Source organism: Equus asinus, chromosome 7 (genome assembly GCF_041296235.1).
Source record: "Equus asinus isolate D_3611 breed Donkey chromosome 7, EquAss-T2T_v2, whole genome shotgun sequence".
NCBI lineage: Eukaryota > Metazoa > Chordata > Mammalia > Perissodactyla > Equidae > Equus > Equus asinus.
This window is the reverse complement of record NC_091796.1, coordinates 49,566,920-49,585,246: the sequence shown is the minus strand read 5'-3', so window position 1 is coordinate 49,585,246 and position 18,327 is coordinate 49,566,920. Positions and strand designations below refer to the sequence as shown.

Sequence of the window (18,327 nt, the reverse complement as noted above, 5' to 3'; positions counted from 1 at the left end):
AAATGCCCACCTTCAGTGCCATAGTGAGTGTCTGACAGAGAGATGGGTCCAGGCTCTTGGGGAATAAAGAGGATAGGAGTTTTGCCCAGAATGAAAGGGAATAAGAGTGTGTGGATGGTGTTGAGGAGTGGCAAATAAGATCAAGGAAGAATTTTTAGAGGAAATAAAACCTGGTACAACTCTTGCCTTAGTGAAAAAAGGGAGAATGGTGCTTCAGGTGATGGAAGTAAAGCAACCCAATGATTTGGATACACAAGCGACCAGGCAGGTGATTGAGCTGGAGCAGCCTTGAGTAGGGGAGGGATACAGTTACGAACGCATTGTTGTACCAAGTAATGTTACAACAGTGGATGCAGGGAATGCCTGGAGGCCAGAAAACTAATTAGGAGGCTGGCACTATAGTCCAGGTGGGAAACACAAGGACTTAAGCCTTAGAACAAAGGCAGTAAGACTAGAAGGGAGGGGAAGGATTTGAAAAACTATTCAGGAGGCACAAATCAGCAGGACCTACTGAATGTTTAGAGTGTGGAGGAGAAAGAAGGAGAGACAAGAATGATCTGAAGATTTTAGCTGAGCTAGAGAAGGCAGACAGAAAAACAGATCTGGGGGAGAGGGAACGTAGGAGGGAGGTAACACTGCAGAATATTCCCATGGAGATGTTCACTCGTCTATTGAACATGGAGGCTCATGAAAGAAGTCAGCATAGAAACAGAGATTGGAAAATCAACAGGGCACAAGGAGTTAAAACTATAGTAATTAATGACATGGCTTAGACAAAACTATTTTTCAAGTGGAATTACTTCTCATTGAGTTCTCCTCTTGTCCTCAGGATTTTTTATCAACATATCTACCTAATTTTGCTTTAGGATTTAATGGCACCAACAACTAATTCCAGTCTTGTGTCTCCAGAGAGAAAAATGAAGCAAAGCTTGGATTCTTATCCCCCGTCGAGGAACACAAGTGGTAGAGCTGCTAGTGAACTTAACAAAGAAAGATGAAAAAGTGGCTCTAAGTATGAGCTTTTTATTTCTTCTGTTCATTCTGTTTTTCTATTCCCTAATTCTGTTGTCTGTGTGTATATGCATGTGTATGGTTTTTTAAAAGACATGCTTGTGATGTTCATTAAAACAATACAAAAAATTTAAAAAATTAAGGAAACGCTAACCATCTCCCCCTCCATCTTCCACCTGAGCTAATCAATTAATTCTATTTAACAACATACTATTCCCCAATAGTCAGCCTAGCGTACTTTTGTAGCCCAAAACAACATAACAACAATACAGCACACACGCAAGCACACTCAACAAAAATGAAACAGAAAGATTCAGAAAACTTCAGGGGTGGCATGAGCAGCAGTAGAGAAGAGCAGTTGTCTGACTAATTCATTCAAAAATAAATTGTTGTATTAGGTACACTGCCAGGTAGCAGAAACATAAGACTGTCAATATCCTCAGAGTTTGCAGTCTGGCAAGGGAAACACACAAATAAATAGGCGATTACAATACACCTTGTTAAGTACAACGTACAGAGCTAAGTGCAGGGCTGGGGAAGGGAAGCAGCTGAAGACAGAGAAGTGTAAGAAAGCTCCATAATCTCTAGTGTGCAAAAGTATGGCACTGAGAAATCCTGCGTTTAAGCCTCTCGGCTTTAGAATTTGCATCTTGTTCACTTATCCATGTAATATTTATCAGGGCACATTGCATCGCATGCATTTGTGATTTAAACAGACAACCCTCTTAAACCACAAAGCTCAGATGACTCAAATCCTTCCTCACTTCAACTGTTATTATGCTCTCCTGCTCTATTTCATCAGTGCTCTAAGCTTTTTTAATCACGCTTATAACTTTCAGTTTTAATTATTGAGTCTTTAATCATTGTCTATTAAAATTGAGATTTATCTTCTATTTCAGTTAGGAGTAGAAAATGCAGGAAGATAACAAATGTGTGAGGCTTTCACACGGAGAGTAAATGTTTTGGTATTTGGGATTAGCCTGAGGCAATGTGGCAAAGTAGACAGTCTGGTTTCTGAATACATCACCCCCCTTTCCTGTCCTTCTTTCAGCAACTGTACTGAACACTGCCCCAAGACCTTGTTGGTCCAATTCTGATCAAGATGCTGCTGTTTTAATTTCCTACCATGAAGGAGGACACAGGAATTCTTAACCTGAAATAACGCATATCTCTAAAGATGGAATATTAAGACCAGGCTGCTGTTCTCAGGTACAAAAAATATTCTCATGCTTTAAATCACACTACAGCACATGTTCCTACCAGCAGTCCAAGTTGTATATCAAGAATATACTCAAAAGCCATGTAATTTCAATATACTTATTTAATAAACAGAAAATGTTATGAGATGGTCACAGTTTGAGAGAAATACAATATATGGTTTATTTCTTGAGGAGTTTAGGCTTGCTAGGCCACAAGGCATACACAATCAGACATGAAGTGGCTAATACTAAATATTAACATTATACACATACCATGTAAATAAAGACAAATACATATTAATCACTACTTTATTCATTCAACAAGCATTTACCAGATGTCTCCCATGTACTAGGCATTACAGAAGGTACTGGCAATGGAGAGCCAAGACAGCCTTGTAAGGGGTTCAGTTGAGTGCTTGCATGGTATTGATGCTCAATAAATATTTGCTGAAGGAATGAGTTCAAAATAGTATGTGCTGGAGATTCACATAGAGCATAAAGAGGACTAGAGGAGCATCATCTATCCAAGACTGGATGTACTTGATCGGGGAGAAGGGTGCTGGATGTGTGTGCCAATGTGAAGGAAAGCTTCCCAGTGCTGCTAAAACTGAGTCTTGAAGTAACAGGAACTGAGGCCAGCATGAGGGGGAGACAGAGGGAAACATCATTCGAAAAGGTACAGATCAAAGAAAGAACAAACACAAAACGCAAAAATAATGCATCTGGTTATGTATAGCTGGAGCATAGGGAGTGTGGGGGAGATGGTCAAAAAAAAATCCAGAATCTAGTCACATGCCATGCTAAAGAGTTTGGCTTTATCCTGCTCAGTATAGACAGTACGGAGTCAATGAGTAAACTTAATCAGGAGAAAGAGGCATTTGAATTTCGGCAAGATCACTCTAATAATAGGGTTAAAAACTGATCCTAAGGGAAGAGCAAAAATCTATGGGGAAATGAAGAGGGCCTGACTAAGGCAGGAACTGAAGACATGCAGTGGTAATGAACAAGAATGGCCAGATCAGGAACTAAATCAACAGAAAATGGAGGCTAATATTCACGGGGCAATGGAGGTGGCAAAATAAGAAAATGAGGAAATGGGAGGAATCCAAGGAGATTCCCAGGGTTCCAACTTGGGTGAGAACGGGAATCCAAGTATGAGCTAAACGTAACTAGGCCATCTCAGGCCCCCACTGCTCACGCAGTGCCCACCTCTAGGCCAGCCTTGCCCATCACTGCATCAACATGCGCACACACATACCCACTTCACACGTGTACAAACACACGCATGTGCACACACAGAGCGAGTCAGTCACTCTCTCTTCCTCTCAGGAGTATCTTCTCTTTTTTTTCCTTTCAGCTGTCCAACAGACACACTCTGGAATTTTCTATTTACCCTTCTCTATGTAGAATGATTTATTAGCCTTTTTCTCTTTTCTTCAATTTGTCTCCCGTCGCCCTTCCCATCCAAAGAACAGATCTTCCCTAGATCTGCATTTCTTACACGTCTGGTGAGTGTAGAAGTCAATGTAAACACTTGATTTAACATATTTATCTTGTTAACTATGTGTAGATTGAGAGGAGTAAGTTTGTAAGCAAACATGTATTTCTGTTTGGGATATATTGTTCCAAGTAGGCAATAATTGGAGTCTCTAAAAAATCAGAATAAAAATAATCAGAAAATATTTAACAATGTAATTCAAGGGAAATTTAAAGAAAATAAAAATAATATTTTATAGTAAAAGTTCAAAGGGCACACTATTTTCCAAGAAAACAACTTAAGAAAATGGTCAACTCTGAGACATAACCTAATAAAGCTAATTGACAGTAAAAACAGAGAAAAGGGTATTTGGGAAGCCAGGCCAAAAGACTTATTTACAAGGTAAAACATGATGAAGCTACTTCAGATCACTGTCTAGAAGACGGCAGAACAATGGCTGCAAAACTCAGTAAAGACACAAGAAAGGAAGGGAGGGAGGGAGGGAGGGAGAGAGAGAGAGAGAGAAAGAAAATGCAAATTTGGAATTTTATACTCAGCCGAGATGGCATGTGGGTAAAAAGCAACATATATCTATATATCTATATATATTTGTGTGTGTGTGTGTGTGTGTGTGTGTGTGTGTGAGGAAGACAGACCCTGAGCTAACATCTGTGTCAATCTTCCTCCATTTTGTATGTGGGATGCTGTCACAGCAGGGCTTGATGAGTAGTGTGTAGGTTTGCACCTGGGATCCAAAACCACAAAACCTAGGCTACCAAAGTGGAGTATGCAAACTTAACCACTTACGCCACCAGGCCCCACATCAATACATTTTATATGTAAAAATCTGTAGTAACATTTTTCCCACGAGCACTTCTTCTTGAGCTACTAGAGCCATCCAAGAGATGAATGGGAAAAGCATGACAGTGCGCATTGAATCTGTTCAACAGTAGAACTGAGGCTAGAACAAATGCAGGATTATGGTGATGCAAATACTATCACAAAAGCTGAAAGAGGAGTTAAAAAAAATGGGATGTTCTCTAAAGATTCTCATTTCCTTTTCTTTACAGCTTGGAAATACAATATATAATTCAAATCTGATAAATCAAACAATGGTGGCTTTGAGTGTATTTCCCAGTAAAAAGCAGGTGGTGGAGAAAAGGGTTAAGAAGTGGGAAATAGAAAATGTACTGATTTTAACATTGATCATATTAGAGAGTTAAAAATACTGTCTAATGAGATATGATTATGGGTAATATGTAAATCTGTATTTTAAACATAACTATTAGATTGAAAAAAAAAGGAAATGGATGACCTGTATTATTAATGGAGAAACTGGTCAGAATTTAATGCTTTTCAAACAAACAATTTATATAATTCACAAAAGAGAAATTTGATCCACACAATTTTTGGAGAAAATTCAGGAATTAAATTGTGTTTGGGTACTCTATGACTAGGAGCTCTTCTTTCCTCTAACTTTAATCAGTTTGCCATAATACTTCCCACTGATTCAAGAGTTCAAAAGACCCTTTTAAAGAAATATTAATAAATGGATTCTGATAAGGAACAAAATGAAGTGAGAGAATGGCATTCTAAGATCAAACAGCAGCATTTGGATAAAGTGGAATAAATTAGTCCAAAAATTTAAATCTTGTTACTCCTCACTCAATTTGAGCTTCAACAGGAATAGAAGTTTTATTGCTAGCATTCAGTAAGATGTTAACCAGCCAAACATATTATATATTCTTTATTTGCTCAGCACCCTTCCACAATAATATGCAGTTCCACAAGCCAGTTGTCTTCTTTGTGATGTAGGTATTCAAAACAGAGACCACCCAACCTGAGATCAAAGCTGCACTCTTCTTTCTAAAGCAAATGGTTTTCTAAGCATTGTTTTATCTATAAGAGCCCTCAAGATCAATTTGACTCAAAATTACAATAAAAAAGGCAGTGGGACAATGTTATTCTACTCTTTACTCTAAACCTCAGGCATCATAATAGTCTGCACATGCCATGAGGACAGGACTGTGACTCTCCGGGCTCATGCCAGGACCAAGCACAGCACCTGGTAAATGATGGCATCTCAATATGTATCTGTGCAAAGGCCTAGGATGAATAAGGAGCAATGGAATAAAATTCTTTAGATTAAATTATGATTTGAGAGTTGAATTTATCATAGTAATTGTGTTCTTCAAACAGAGCAAATACTTATTTCCAGTTAATATTTAAGATTAGCCATATGTGAGGCCTATTGCTTATACCATACAAAACGTTTTTTCTCTTCATCAGTTTAAACTCACAATTTATAAATGTTGATATATAGAAATTTGGCAAACGAGTGGTTTTAATTTATAATATACTTATATTTGATATCTCAATACAAAAAGGAAAATCTGTAGATTCTAAACTAAGAAAAACCTTTCAGAAGAGTATGAAAACAAACTGAAAACACTGAATCATATTTGATCACAGAAAATATCAAATAGCTACCTAAAATCATCACAAGCATAAATAATGTTTGGCATATATAATGGCATTATTTCAAATACTGAATGTGGGCCAAGGCAATAACCAGCTGTTAATGTCATTGTGCTCTCCTACGCAACTTACTAAAATTATTTTTCAGTATATCCAGTAATTACTTTTGGCACATATTCCAGTTCCATAACTTGTTCCCTTCTATCTCGAGAGTTTTCAATCTGATTACATTTTCCATGATATAAAACCACAACTCTCTTATTGGAATCCACATAGAAACAGCTGAATTCTGTGTCCTTCCTCCCTCTGCTTTATCTCATACCATCTTACACTGTTATAAATGGTTACTTGAATTTCATTGAAAACCAAAGTGATATATCTTTGCTACAATCTCAGTTGATAGGAACTCTACTGTTCCTATTTGAGTGCTGTGATCTTTGTCATTTCTTATGAAGGGACACCCATCAACTTAGGAAATACTCGTTTTAGTCAAGATATAACTAGTGTCAACAGGAAACTTTCTAAGTCAGAAGAGTCAGTGGTCTTTCGTCTTGAAAGCACAGTTATAAACAAGTCAGGGCTTATTTGAAGAAGAATTCTGAGCACTTGGTCGGAGAATCTTAATTGGCTACATTTCTCTCCTTTAGTATTAGGTGAAGGTGAGACAAATTTTATTTAACAGATTTATTAAGTGCTTACTGGACACAAAGCAGCACCCTGAGATTTTAGGTGTTTGGAACTTGTCATTCTGCAGCAGGGCACTACAAGATTAACCTACAACATCCAGAGCACACTTAAAATACAGTTTCCTTGACAATGGTTACTTAGATTCCTTACAGGTTAGGTTCTTTGGAGTGAGTATGACGTTGTCAGAGCCTTCGGATTCCATAAACTCCATCTGGTGAATCAATGAGAGGGACTGCTCCATTCCCAACATTATTACCTTCAAAAGCCTGAACTCTGCATGGAATGGATGTGTTTTCAGGATTTCAGAGGGCTACTCCTGGTACTTGATATTCATTCCCCATTCACACAAACACAAACACACACACATACACACGTGCATGCACGTGTACAGAGTTCAGGCATGATGACTTCATTTGTGGATGATGCTCCCTCCAGATCTGAATAAAGAAGAGGATAAGGAACTGTGAATGATGAGATCTGCCTTTTGCAATTGGAGAGAGCATTTACTACCATTCTAATCGTCTCAAGAAGAGAACCAAGTGCAGAATGGAAAAGCACTGGCACATTCCTTTAAGTTCATTATGCCTAGACTCCAAACTAATTTTCTCTTGCAAATACATTGCTTGAAAAATCTCAAGTATTTATAAAAACTGTAAAACCTTTAGTCATTGGCCATGTTTTTCCTGTTGAAGGAAACATGGAGCATATTTTGATCTCAATAAGTTGGGCATAATAAACATTTCCTTTTAACGGATAAAGAAGTTCTATTGAAAAAATTACATTTCTTAGGATTTTAAAATTAACTTCATCGTTAATCACTCAAAAATTCTTACACATATTGTCCTTATATTGTGACATGTACATTATTAGTTTCTTATAAAATACATAACCCACACCACATAGGTGATATAAACACAATTATGATTCACTTTGAAAGGACACCAAGAAAACATTCTTTACAGAACTGGTGAGGGAGTAAAAACAGTTAATCTCATACACTGTTGGCGGAAGTGTAAATTAGTACTGCCTCTTTGGAAGGTAACTTGGCTGTATCAAAATTCAAAGAGCATATATCCTTTGAGCCTAAAATTATACAATTTGGAAACCATCACATATAAGTGTAATTGCATACACACAAAAAAATATATAAGAAAGTTTACTACTGCATTAATACTAAATAATATAATTCTTTAACTTTCATTGAGTATGTACTTATTGGAGAATGGCTAAATTAAATCCATATTATGGAAAAATATGCAGTGGTCAATACAGTGAAGTAGAGCTACATATGCTGACATGGAAAGATATACAAGATGCATTTTTAAGTGAGACATGTTAGGTCAAGTTACAAAATAATGTATCCAGCATGATTTGATTTATGTAAAAAGTAAAACTTTTATCTGTCTATGTATCTATGTATCTATGCATCTATGCACCTCTCTCTCTCTCTCTCTCTCTCTCTCTCTCTTCTAGAAAAAAGCCTGACAGGATACTACATCTATGGTTGTCTCTAGAGAAGACAGTAGAATGCGGAAGGGTGTCAAATCGGGTGGCCAGGAAAGAGGTAAGAACAGTGACTTTCACATTTTGCATTTTCTATTTCACATTTGGTTTTGTATTGTTTGAATGTTTTACAATGAACACGTTCTCTATATCACTTTTGAATTCAAGGTTTAAAAGGCAAGTTAACAGGAGCAATGCAATAAACTATAACTTTCAATCACAAAATCATGCAGTAAACATCTAGAGTATGCTCAGGAAATGGAATTAACGTGCACGTTGAGGCAACTGATAATCCTATAGTATTGGTAAGTTAGTCTGATACCTTGAGACAAAATCAAGAATTACTCTCTACAAATCTACAGATTGAATTATAATTAAAAACAAAACCAAAATTAAATAAAAAACAAAAACCAGCTCCTCATTTGCTTGCGGACTAAGTAGGAAGCACCCTATACAATATGGAAACAGCTAAGATTCTTGGCACGTAATACACATTCCATCAGTTTTAGTATCCTGTCTTCTTGTGAACTTTAACTTGCTGTGTAATCTGAACCCATGTTGTCCAATTTTATTTCCTATTCTTCCCCAATACAGATCCTCCCTTCTAACAGCTTGGCTGTCTCACAATTCCATAATCACCATGCCATTCTTACTATGTACCTCTGCATCTGATGCATTTGGAGTGCCTCCTCAGCCAACATCCCCTTTCTGAGAGTTCTTTGACAACCACACACCCACAACTTCCCTTCAGAGAGAGTGGGCCCCTGCTTCCATGTTCATAGCGTGTGATCTTCTGTCCCGTGTCTTCACAGTTTATTGGACTGAGTGTCCACCCCACACCCATCATCTAAATCAATCAGATCCTCGCTCAAGAATTCACCAAGATAGTCATAGGCTTCAAGACTGAATCAATTACTAGTTGTTCTTGGAGCTGAAAAATCATGCAGAATCAGGAACCATGGAAGCCCCTAGGACTACCTGTGCTAATTATTAAACAGGAGGGTCAGACTGCAGGCACTTAGACAAGAGTAGAACAAGAACCAAATGATGACAGTGAGAACAAGAGTGAAGAGAGAAGAAGAGCAGAGAAGAGGGGAAAGACAGAGCTGCTTTCTTCCCAAGGGCTTTTTAGTTCTACCCATGACAAATCTCAGTGGTTCTTTATCTCCTTTGGTCCTTCTGGATACTATGGTAATTTTTAATAAATATTGTCATGGTGAAGCTAACTTGATTGGGTCTTGTCTTAGATACCTGATAAAGAAGAACATCCCTTGGACTGTCTCTATATCTATTCCAAATCTACCCATCTTTCAAGGTCCAACCAAATTCTTTTTTCTTAAGTTACGTGAAAGGATAAGGACACAATTCCAACTTACCCCAATTATTCCTTACCTGACCTGAATACACACAAAGTCTGTGCCTCACAATTTAAGCTTAGATGGGAGCAATTTCCTTCTGTGATGCAATGATTTTGATAGGATATGAGTAACTAAACTGGGGCCTTCTTTAGGGCAGAAGTAAAGTGCTGCATTTCTTAAATAGTTTCTGTATGTTGAGCACTCAGTAGGCATTCAAGAAATATTCACTAAGTTGCTAAGCCTATGTTCCAAAAATATAACTGAATCTCACTCAACTGAAATAAGTAATTAAGGCACATATTCTACCACTGAGATCTAATAAAAATATTTGAATGAAAGAAGAGGTCTCTAAAGAGAGGTTATATACTAGAAAATGGAAGACAATTTTGAAAAAATGAGTAAACCAAAATACACTGCTTAAACATTTAGAGTTAAAGTACATGTGACAAGCACCAATTTCTTAATCTAAACCCAGAAGCAATCTCATGGAAAAATAAAGAACGCAAGTAAAATATTATTGTTGATATGTCATATCCCTTATACACAAATATTCTTCCAGGAATAGAATAAACGAGATACATGAAAACCTTAAGTAAAATTATACTCATGACTATTAAAAGGAGTTGTATTACCGTGCAATGGGTAATACAATGCATCACAAACATACAATCCTTGCAGATTTCCCAAATATTATTCATTAGAAAATAAAAGAGGTACAGTAAAATTTTGAAAAATATTTTTGTTCTAGTTTCCACTAAAACATAAAATAACTACCCCTTCAAAATTACAATAACCTTTAAAAAGCTGCCAATTCAACAAGTACAATAGCAGTACATACATCTGCCCTTGACTGGAGAAAATGTCTACCACCAGAATAAAAACGGAGGGTAAGGAGTCTCAGAAAGGAAATAAGACATATATTAACACATCTTCTCCATCTTTCTCTCTTTCCCTTCCTTTTCCCAAACCACTCCCTCTGCCCATTCACTAAATATGATATATTTGCAGGTTGATTGCTTTACAGACCTGCTCCCAGTCCCAAGAAGCAAACTAAGCTGAGTATTAAGGGATGTCATTGAGAGTAGAATCTAATCTAGCAGATATTCACCATGAACTCTCTCCTAATCTTTACCAACCTCTGACTTCCTATTTGCCCACTCCATTTAAGCTTTGCCATATCATTAATATGTTTCCCAGGATCTCAACTCATTGCCTGTATACTAGCTTACCAATCTCATCTCTGCTCAGACTCAACACTGAGGAGGAATGTCTGTCCTTTTGATCCACTGTTCTGGCATCACGACTCAGCCTCTCTTGAGATATATTCCAGAAGGCAGTTTAATGATGCAGTTACCAGTTCAGTTCTACTCTGCTACATACATACAACTTCCGTCACCACTGACTTGATTAAAGCAGATGTATTAAGGTGTGAGGCATGTTCTAATTTAACATTTAAGGAGCTTTAGCCAACAATCAAGAATACTATGTATGTATTTAATTAATTTCCCACAAATAATCATTAATTTTCAATGAGCTTATCATGTAGCATTTCTCAGGTGGTTAATACTACTCAAAGATATCTATCTATCTCTATATATTCATCCTATAGATACTATTCAAAGTGACTGACATATGGCTTACTGAAAAGTTTCCCATGTTAAAATTACTGTGCTTCTAAGGCCTAGAAGTTTCAGATCTTGATGGCCATTCTTGTGTCTATTGGAGTGAGCTTACAACTGCTTTCATAGATAGAAAAAAATGAAAGATGAATCTGATAGATATTGAGAAGTGTATTTATACAATAAAATATGATCACAATGATATCCAACTGCTAGAAACTACAGGGAGTACATTTTGAAAAAGTCAGCCCACAGGTAATATTTGATAAATCTGATTCTTCTCTCCAAATCTTCAAAAGTCATCTTTCATTCAGTAAAGTGGAAACATCTATATTAATGGTATCATTATGTCTTTCTGTTATTTCACACATAACATCCTCCACAATGTGTTTCTAACCTCCTTTCTAACATTGTCTCGCTCTTCATTTCATTTCAATAGATAGGAACCAACTAGACAAGAGTGCCCTATTTCCTATTCCTTTGGCATTTTACCTTCCTCACTCACTAGCGTTAAAATAAAATAAAATGGAGACCAGGCTTGAGAATCCCACATCCGTACAAAACTAGATAAGCCATGTAAGCAAAACTTAACCTAGCTTACTCTGCAAAATTTAGGTTATTTCTTATAAGTGCCTCTAGTAATCATAAAGGAAACTTGTTTCATTTTCCTAAAGTGATATAAGATAATTACTTTTAACCAATCCCCTGGCATCTGGAAATCTCCACTGTTATAACCAATCACTGTAAAGGTTAAGCAGCTTCTGCATTTCCACTTTCTAAGCTGTCCTATGACAACGCACCTTTGAACTTCATTCCACTTTCAGTTTGCAGACTCCCAGTTCATGAACTGTTCTTTTATGCACAATAAACTCTTAATTAAAATTTCAATTGATCTGATGTTATTTTTCGTTAAGATTTTATTTTTCCTTTTTCTCCCCAAAGCCCCCGGTACATAGTTGTATCTTTTAGTTGTGGGTCCATCTAGTTGTGGCATGTGGGATGCCACCTCAGCATGGCCTGATGAGCGGTGCCATGTTGGCGCCCACCATCTGAACTGGCCAATCCCTGGGCCACCAAAGCAGAGCCGCAAACTTAATCACTCTGCCACCGGACCGGCCCATGATCTGATGTTACTTTTAACACTAGCATGTGTATGTTCAAATCCTATTCATCTTCCAAAGTTTTACTAAAGCACCACCCTTTTTATGAAATTTTTCTTGATTTCTTCATACTGAGGGGGGTCTCTTGCTCCTCTAAACTTCCAGGTATCTGTTTCTATCTTTCTAAGCGTTCTTATCTCACACAGTGGAATGTAGTGACTGAGTCCAGGCTCTCCGGTCAGATTCACTTGAATTCCATTTCACAGCCCACCTCACTAAACTTTTATACATATATATTTCTATATATCTTCATTATATATAATGATATATATGTCATTATAGATATATATATCCTCATTATACATATAGATACTTCCTCATTATATATATATATATTTATCTATATTCATATACATAATGAGGATAATTGTAGGAGTTACCTCTTAAGCTTGCACCACTTTCAAAATATTAAGCACTCAATTAAGGTTAGCCATTATTAGATATTTATTTTTATTTTGCATTACAGTTATTGTTTTTATTATTATTTTTTTCTCATGGTCAATTAATAGATTTTCCTTATAGGCAAAATTTCAAAACACAGAAATAAGAATTAACAACTCTAGGGACAACAAAAATGTAGCATTATGCTATTTTGTAGAAGAAATATTACCTCTTGATATGAAATTGTTTTGAAAAGTTTCTTCATATATGACTATAAAACCACAGCAATAATTTGGAGGAGAACCAATTACTTCACACTTTAAAATAAATCTTCTCTGTTGTAGATTTCTAGTCTTTAGCTCCCCAGCTTAAATGAAATATTTACTTGCTAACCCTCAAGGAAAGGAATGTTATTGCATTTTTTTGCAAAGGCTATATGAAAAACAAAACTTTTCCTATATCATTTGTTTTGTTTTGTTTTGTTTTGGAGGAAGAGTAGCCCCGAGCTAACTACTGCCAGTCCTCTTCTTTTTGCTGAGGAAGCCTGGCCCTGAGCTAACATTTGTGCCCATCTTCCTCTACTTTATATGTGGGGCGCCTACCACAGCATGGCGTGCCAAGCGGTGCCATGTCCGCACCCGGGGATCCGAACCGGCCAACCCCGGGCCGCCAAGAAGCGGAACATGTGAACTTAACCACTGCACCACCGGGCCCGCTCCTCTATATCATTTGTTTTATATTTTATGCTATCTCACCTGCATACAATTCTCACTTCAGCACAGTACCTAAAACTTAGTAAGACTGTAATAAAGATTGTTGAATGGGTCTCCTGAAGTTCTTTAAAGCAGACATGAATTTGACGCTACATTTCAGCAATGTAGGTTAAATGGCAACATGCTGAATTTTTCAAAGCAGGGCAACTAAATATCTTGGAAACCAAGTAACATGTATAGGGCCAGTCAGTAGTTCAGTCACAGGGTTTAGAATTAGCAGAGGATTCCTGGCCATGTCTTTCTATCACTGTTTTGCCTGAGAGAGGTCAAGTGACTGATCTGCCTAACAGAGTTTAGCAAAGAAATCAGAAGTTAATTAGCTTCACTCCCACTTCTTCCAAAGGCTAAATGTCCTAAGAATTACTGTATCATTTTCTAGATAGTACAAAAGCACAAACAAAATATTACCTGGGGAATAATGTTCTAATACTCATTGAAAGGTCATTATCTTTGGAGTTTTAACTTTTAAAATTCAACTACTGTGCAAGCATATTTATTAACGAGTAAAATGTTGTGTACTGGAACCCAAAATATTCAGTATATTAATGACATTTTCATGGTTTTCATTATCATTAATTTTCTTTTTCCTTACATAATTAAATTTTGAAAATATAATCCTAATAAAATAAGGATGTAAGACATCTCTCTCTGGTTTAGTGGCAGGAGGCTGTGCTAGAAACAATACTAGACTGAGTTAAGAGATTTGAGTTCTAAACTGATTAGTTACTTAATGAACTATGTATGGATTTGGACAAAAGGAAGCACCTCTATTCATAAAACAAGGAAAATATATACAAAAGAAATGTTTACTTGTGAGGATCAAGTGGAATTGTTTTGAGACCATGCTATGTAGAACACGAAGTGCTCAAAGATAATGAATTATTATACTTTCTTTTTTTGAACTTATTCAATGTGACTATGTGGCCTGTTTAAGTAATCAAATAAAGAAAACCCAGGTATATATCATGATACTGAAGAGAAAAAGTGAAATTCCTCCATTTCCACTTGAACCTACACTACCTGTAGATCCAATCTACAAGCTTGAGAGTAAGGTTAACTGAGGTCACTTCAATGGCTCCTGTCCAATAAAAAAAAACAAAAACAACTCTGGATCAGTTCTCCCGAACTCAATGAACAGGAAAAGATTAGTGCAAAATGTCCTTTCATTCTGCTAATAAAATGTGCAAAAGTCAAAAAAGCTTCCAGACACTATGGTAATGCCATAAAATGGTAAATTATTTCTTGAAGCAGCAAGCAATTTGCATGCCTCAAAACGGTCAACAGGGACTTGAGAGGTTCCTTGTAAAGTAAGTACCAGGGACAGAAATGTTTGATTCAATATTGTATCTGACAAATAATGAGAAGTAAATATCCAACTTACCTAATGTCAGGTTTATCTAGGTTTCTTGGGGTCCAGTGAGGACATTTTTTTTTTTAGGAAGATTAGCCCTAAGCTAACATCTGCTGCCAATCCTCCTCTTTTTGCTGAGGAAGGCTGGCCCTGAGCTAACATCCGTGCCCATCCTCCTCTACTTTATATGTGGGATGCCTGCCACAGCATGGCTTGCCAAGCGGTGCCATGTCCTCACCTGGGATCCGAACCTGCGAACCCCAGGCCACCGAGGTGGAACGTGTGCACTTAACCACTGCACCACCGGGCCAGCCCCTGTGAGGACATTTTAAGAGCTGAATTTTCATTATGAAGGTAATTTCACACACTAAGTATGATTTCTAAAAATCTTCATCTTATCAGAGAGGACACTGAGTTAATATATTGAAATTGATTTAAGCAGTGCCTGTATCTTAGTAAGTACTCAAGAAGTAGAGACTCTTACTATTATTATTATTATTACTGATCTGTTAACTATTTTTGTTTGTCTTTGGAAAGACTGCAGTCCATTTTGATGACAGACTAGAATGGCAGGTATTAATTGATTTTCACACACCGTGTCTTCATCAAAGGAATTTTATTCCTTCATCTCTGGAAAATGGGTTGAATCCTAACAGCAACAGTGGGAGGGTTTTTGTTTTGTTTTGTTTTTTTATTTTTTGTTTTAACATTAAGGCTACCTCCAGATCAAGTACTCTTTCTCTCTATTCTCTCATTCCGACATAGCTAGAATTATCTCTCACCATGGATCACTTGGACACCCACAAAAAGACAAGAATGATGGCCAGATCAAGAAAGACTACCTGTTGATATCGGGAGGTTAGACCTTGTAATTTCACCAGCAGTATCATCTCAGAGTAGTATCCTATTGTTTTTTACTGTTAGAAAAATAAAAGCAGCTATCTTATACACTTGAATTAGTAAACATGAACAAACCAAAATTTTCCATTAACTGACATTTGAAATTAGAAAATCTTTAGTGCTTTGCCAGGTCCATCCCACATCTTTGCCCTCAAAGTTCTTCATACCCCCACTCCTTTTCTCTCCAATCCCTTTATCTTTGCTGATTCCCAACTCCACTGTGGCTGTCATGCCTCCCTGATGCCTGGAACAGTGCCTCGTTGCCATGGAAATAATCACTTTAAAAAACAATACAATACAATAAAATAAGCAATAATGAAAGCTTAGGCAACCTGTACTGTAGCCAGGAAGGAGGGTAGAGCCAGAAATAGAACTCAGCCTTACTGACACTAACAACTACACCCTTGATCTACCCTCAGACCACTAGATTTACTTTTCTTTTTTTCATTCTCATTTTCATATATGTACTCCCAGATGATATCAGGCAGCATGCAGATTTTGAATAAAGAAAATGCCAAAGTAATGGTGAGACAATGAAGCTTGTTCTATGAATATTTGAGATTATGTCTGCTGTAAAACCCCCATATTCAGGATAAGTTAGCTCTCAAAATGCCTCCCTCAGAATCCCAAAAATCTGGATCAAATTAGTATTAAGTGTATTAGACATTTATTTTTCATTCTTTTTCAGTTACATTCATTTTGTCACTAGTCTATACCTTAGCAGAAAGCCCCTCTGTTGCTGATCACAACTGATTTGAGAGACGCAGATTGCTTGTTGCTGCAAAGAATAATTTACCACATTATATAAATAAATAAAAGCCAAGGGAATCAGCATATGGACCTTAAAAAACACAGGATATCATATAATTCACAGGCTGTTCCAGTAAAAGAAGTCTACATATTCATGATTCTTACTATCCAGAGACTTCTAAAACAAGATAGACAATAAAAATACACAAATATCATACATATACTAAAATGGTAAGTAGATTTGTATTTCACATTTTGCTTTCATCATTTAAGTTATGAATAATGCCATATTAATTGTGGAGTAATGTGGAACAGAGTTAGGGTAAACATACCTCTAAACTGACAATAATATTGTACTGTTATTCAAATCACTTTTGTAGAGAACATGAAATTTTTGGAGGTCTTTAGAAGAAATTATATGAGAGCTTTCCAAGCATAGAAAAGCACAAAGGAATATATAGAATATGAGCCATGACTTTAAAAATTGCCCTGCGGATTTAGAAAATGTTCTCATGGGGGCTGATAAAGTGTCTTAAAGCTAAGGGTCATTTACTCAAAAAATATTTAAGTGCACCAGGGATTGGCTGTGGGGTGATTACAAAGGAGCTATGACCTCCTTTGGGAACTGAAACATTCCTTCAGGAGTTTATAGTCCACTGGATATGGCAAATTACCAGATATAACTTCAGGTCATCATGATTAACGTTACATTAGCAGTATGTAGAAGCAAGAGTTAGTTATCACACATTTTTAAGTTAGCCACACCTGGATAGTCCAACAGACCTATCCAACGTCAAAGAGCTGGTTAAGAGTTAACACAGGTGGTAATGGGAAAATAGGGGCAGGAGTCTTCCCAGGTCCTTTTATTAATGAGAAGGACTATAAAGCTTAGTATTTGTGAGGAAACGGAGTAGCAGGCAGTCATGATTTTAGAGACCATTATAAGATGATTAACTGGAAGACCAACACTGTAAAACCTAGAAATGTGAGAATGAAAATAAGCGGGCAGAAAGTAGGGCTACATTTGCTATAGAGGAAATGCCAGTTAAAACAAAGAAATGAGGCAAAAGAAGGAAAAACTGTGAAGCATCACAGTTGCATAATAAGTATGACTTCAGTACAAAATCCGTGGAACAAGAGTGTTTGGGGTGAAAGAGAAGTATTGCCTCTGAAACACTCAGAGATAAATAGCAAAACTACCTATTCTAACATGTCTTGTAAACAAGGTTTAAGTTAGAATGTGAAGCATACTGTTCTTTAACATGTATTGAACAATCACAGTGTTCTAACTACCCAAATCCTCATTGGAACAGTAATGAAACCACGGGAATGGATGAAATGATAAAAAGAAATGATGGGGCATGGTTCAGTGGGAAGGTAGGTGATATCAATCAGTTAAAAGACATTTATTGAGCCTCTATTACAAACATGTCTACAAGGCATTTTGTTAGACAATTTGGGAAGTGAAAAAGAATTTAACAGCCCAATTGGTAAACAAGAGATGTATGAATGAAAATAAACAACACGAGGCCATATTTTAAAAATTTCTGTAATAAAGATTAAAGCAAGACCATATCATTGACTAGAGGATGATTTTAAAATGCTATTGAAAGTAATTATCATGGAAATTTATTTCATAAATGGAAACAAACGTACTTTATTTTAAATTAATTTAATGAA

At 36.7% G+C, this 18,327-nt stretch overlaps 1 protein-coding gene across 4 annotated transcripts in view; it reads right to left on the bottom strand.

Annotated features, from left to right (window-relative positions):
• The window catches only part of DLGAP1 (DLG associated protein 1), an 843,533-nt gene that overhangs the window by 758,506 nt on the left and 66,700 nt on the right, over window positions 1–18,327 (bottom strand). The gene's annotated exons all lie outside the window — the stretch shown is intronic.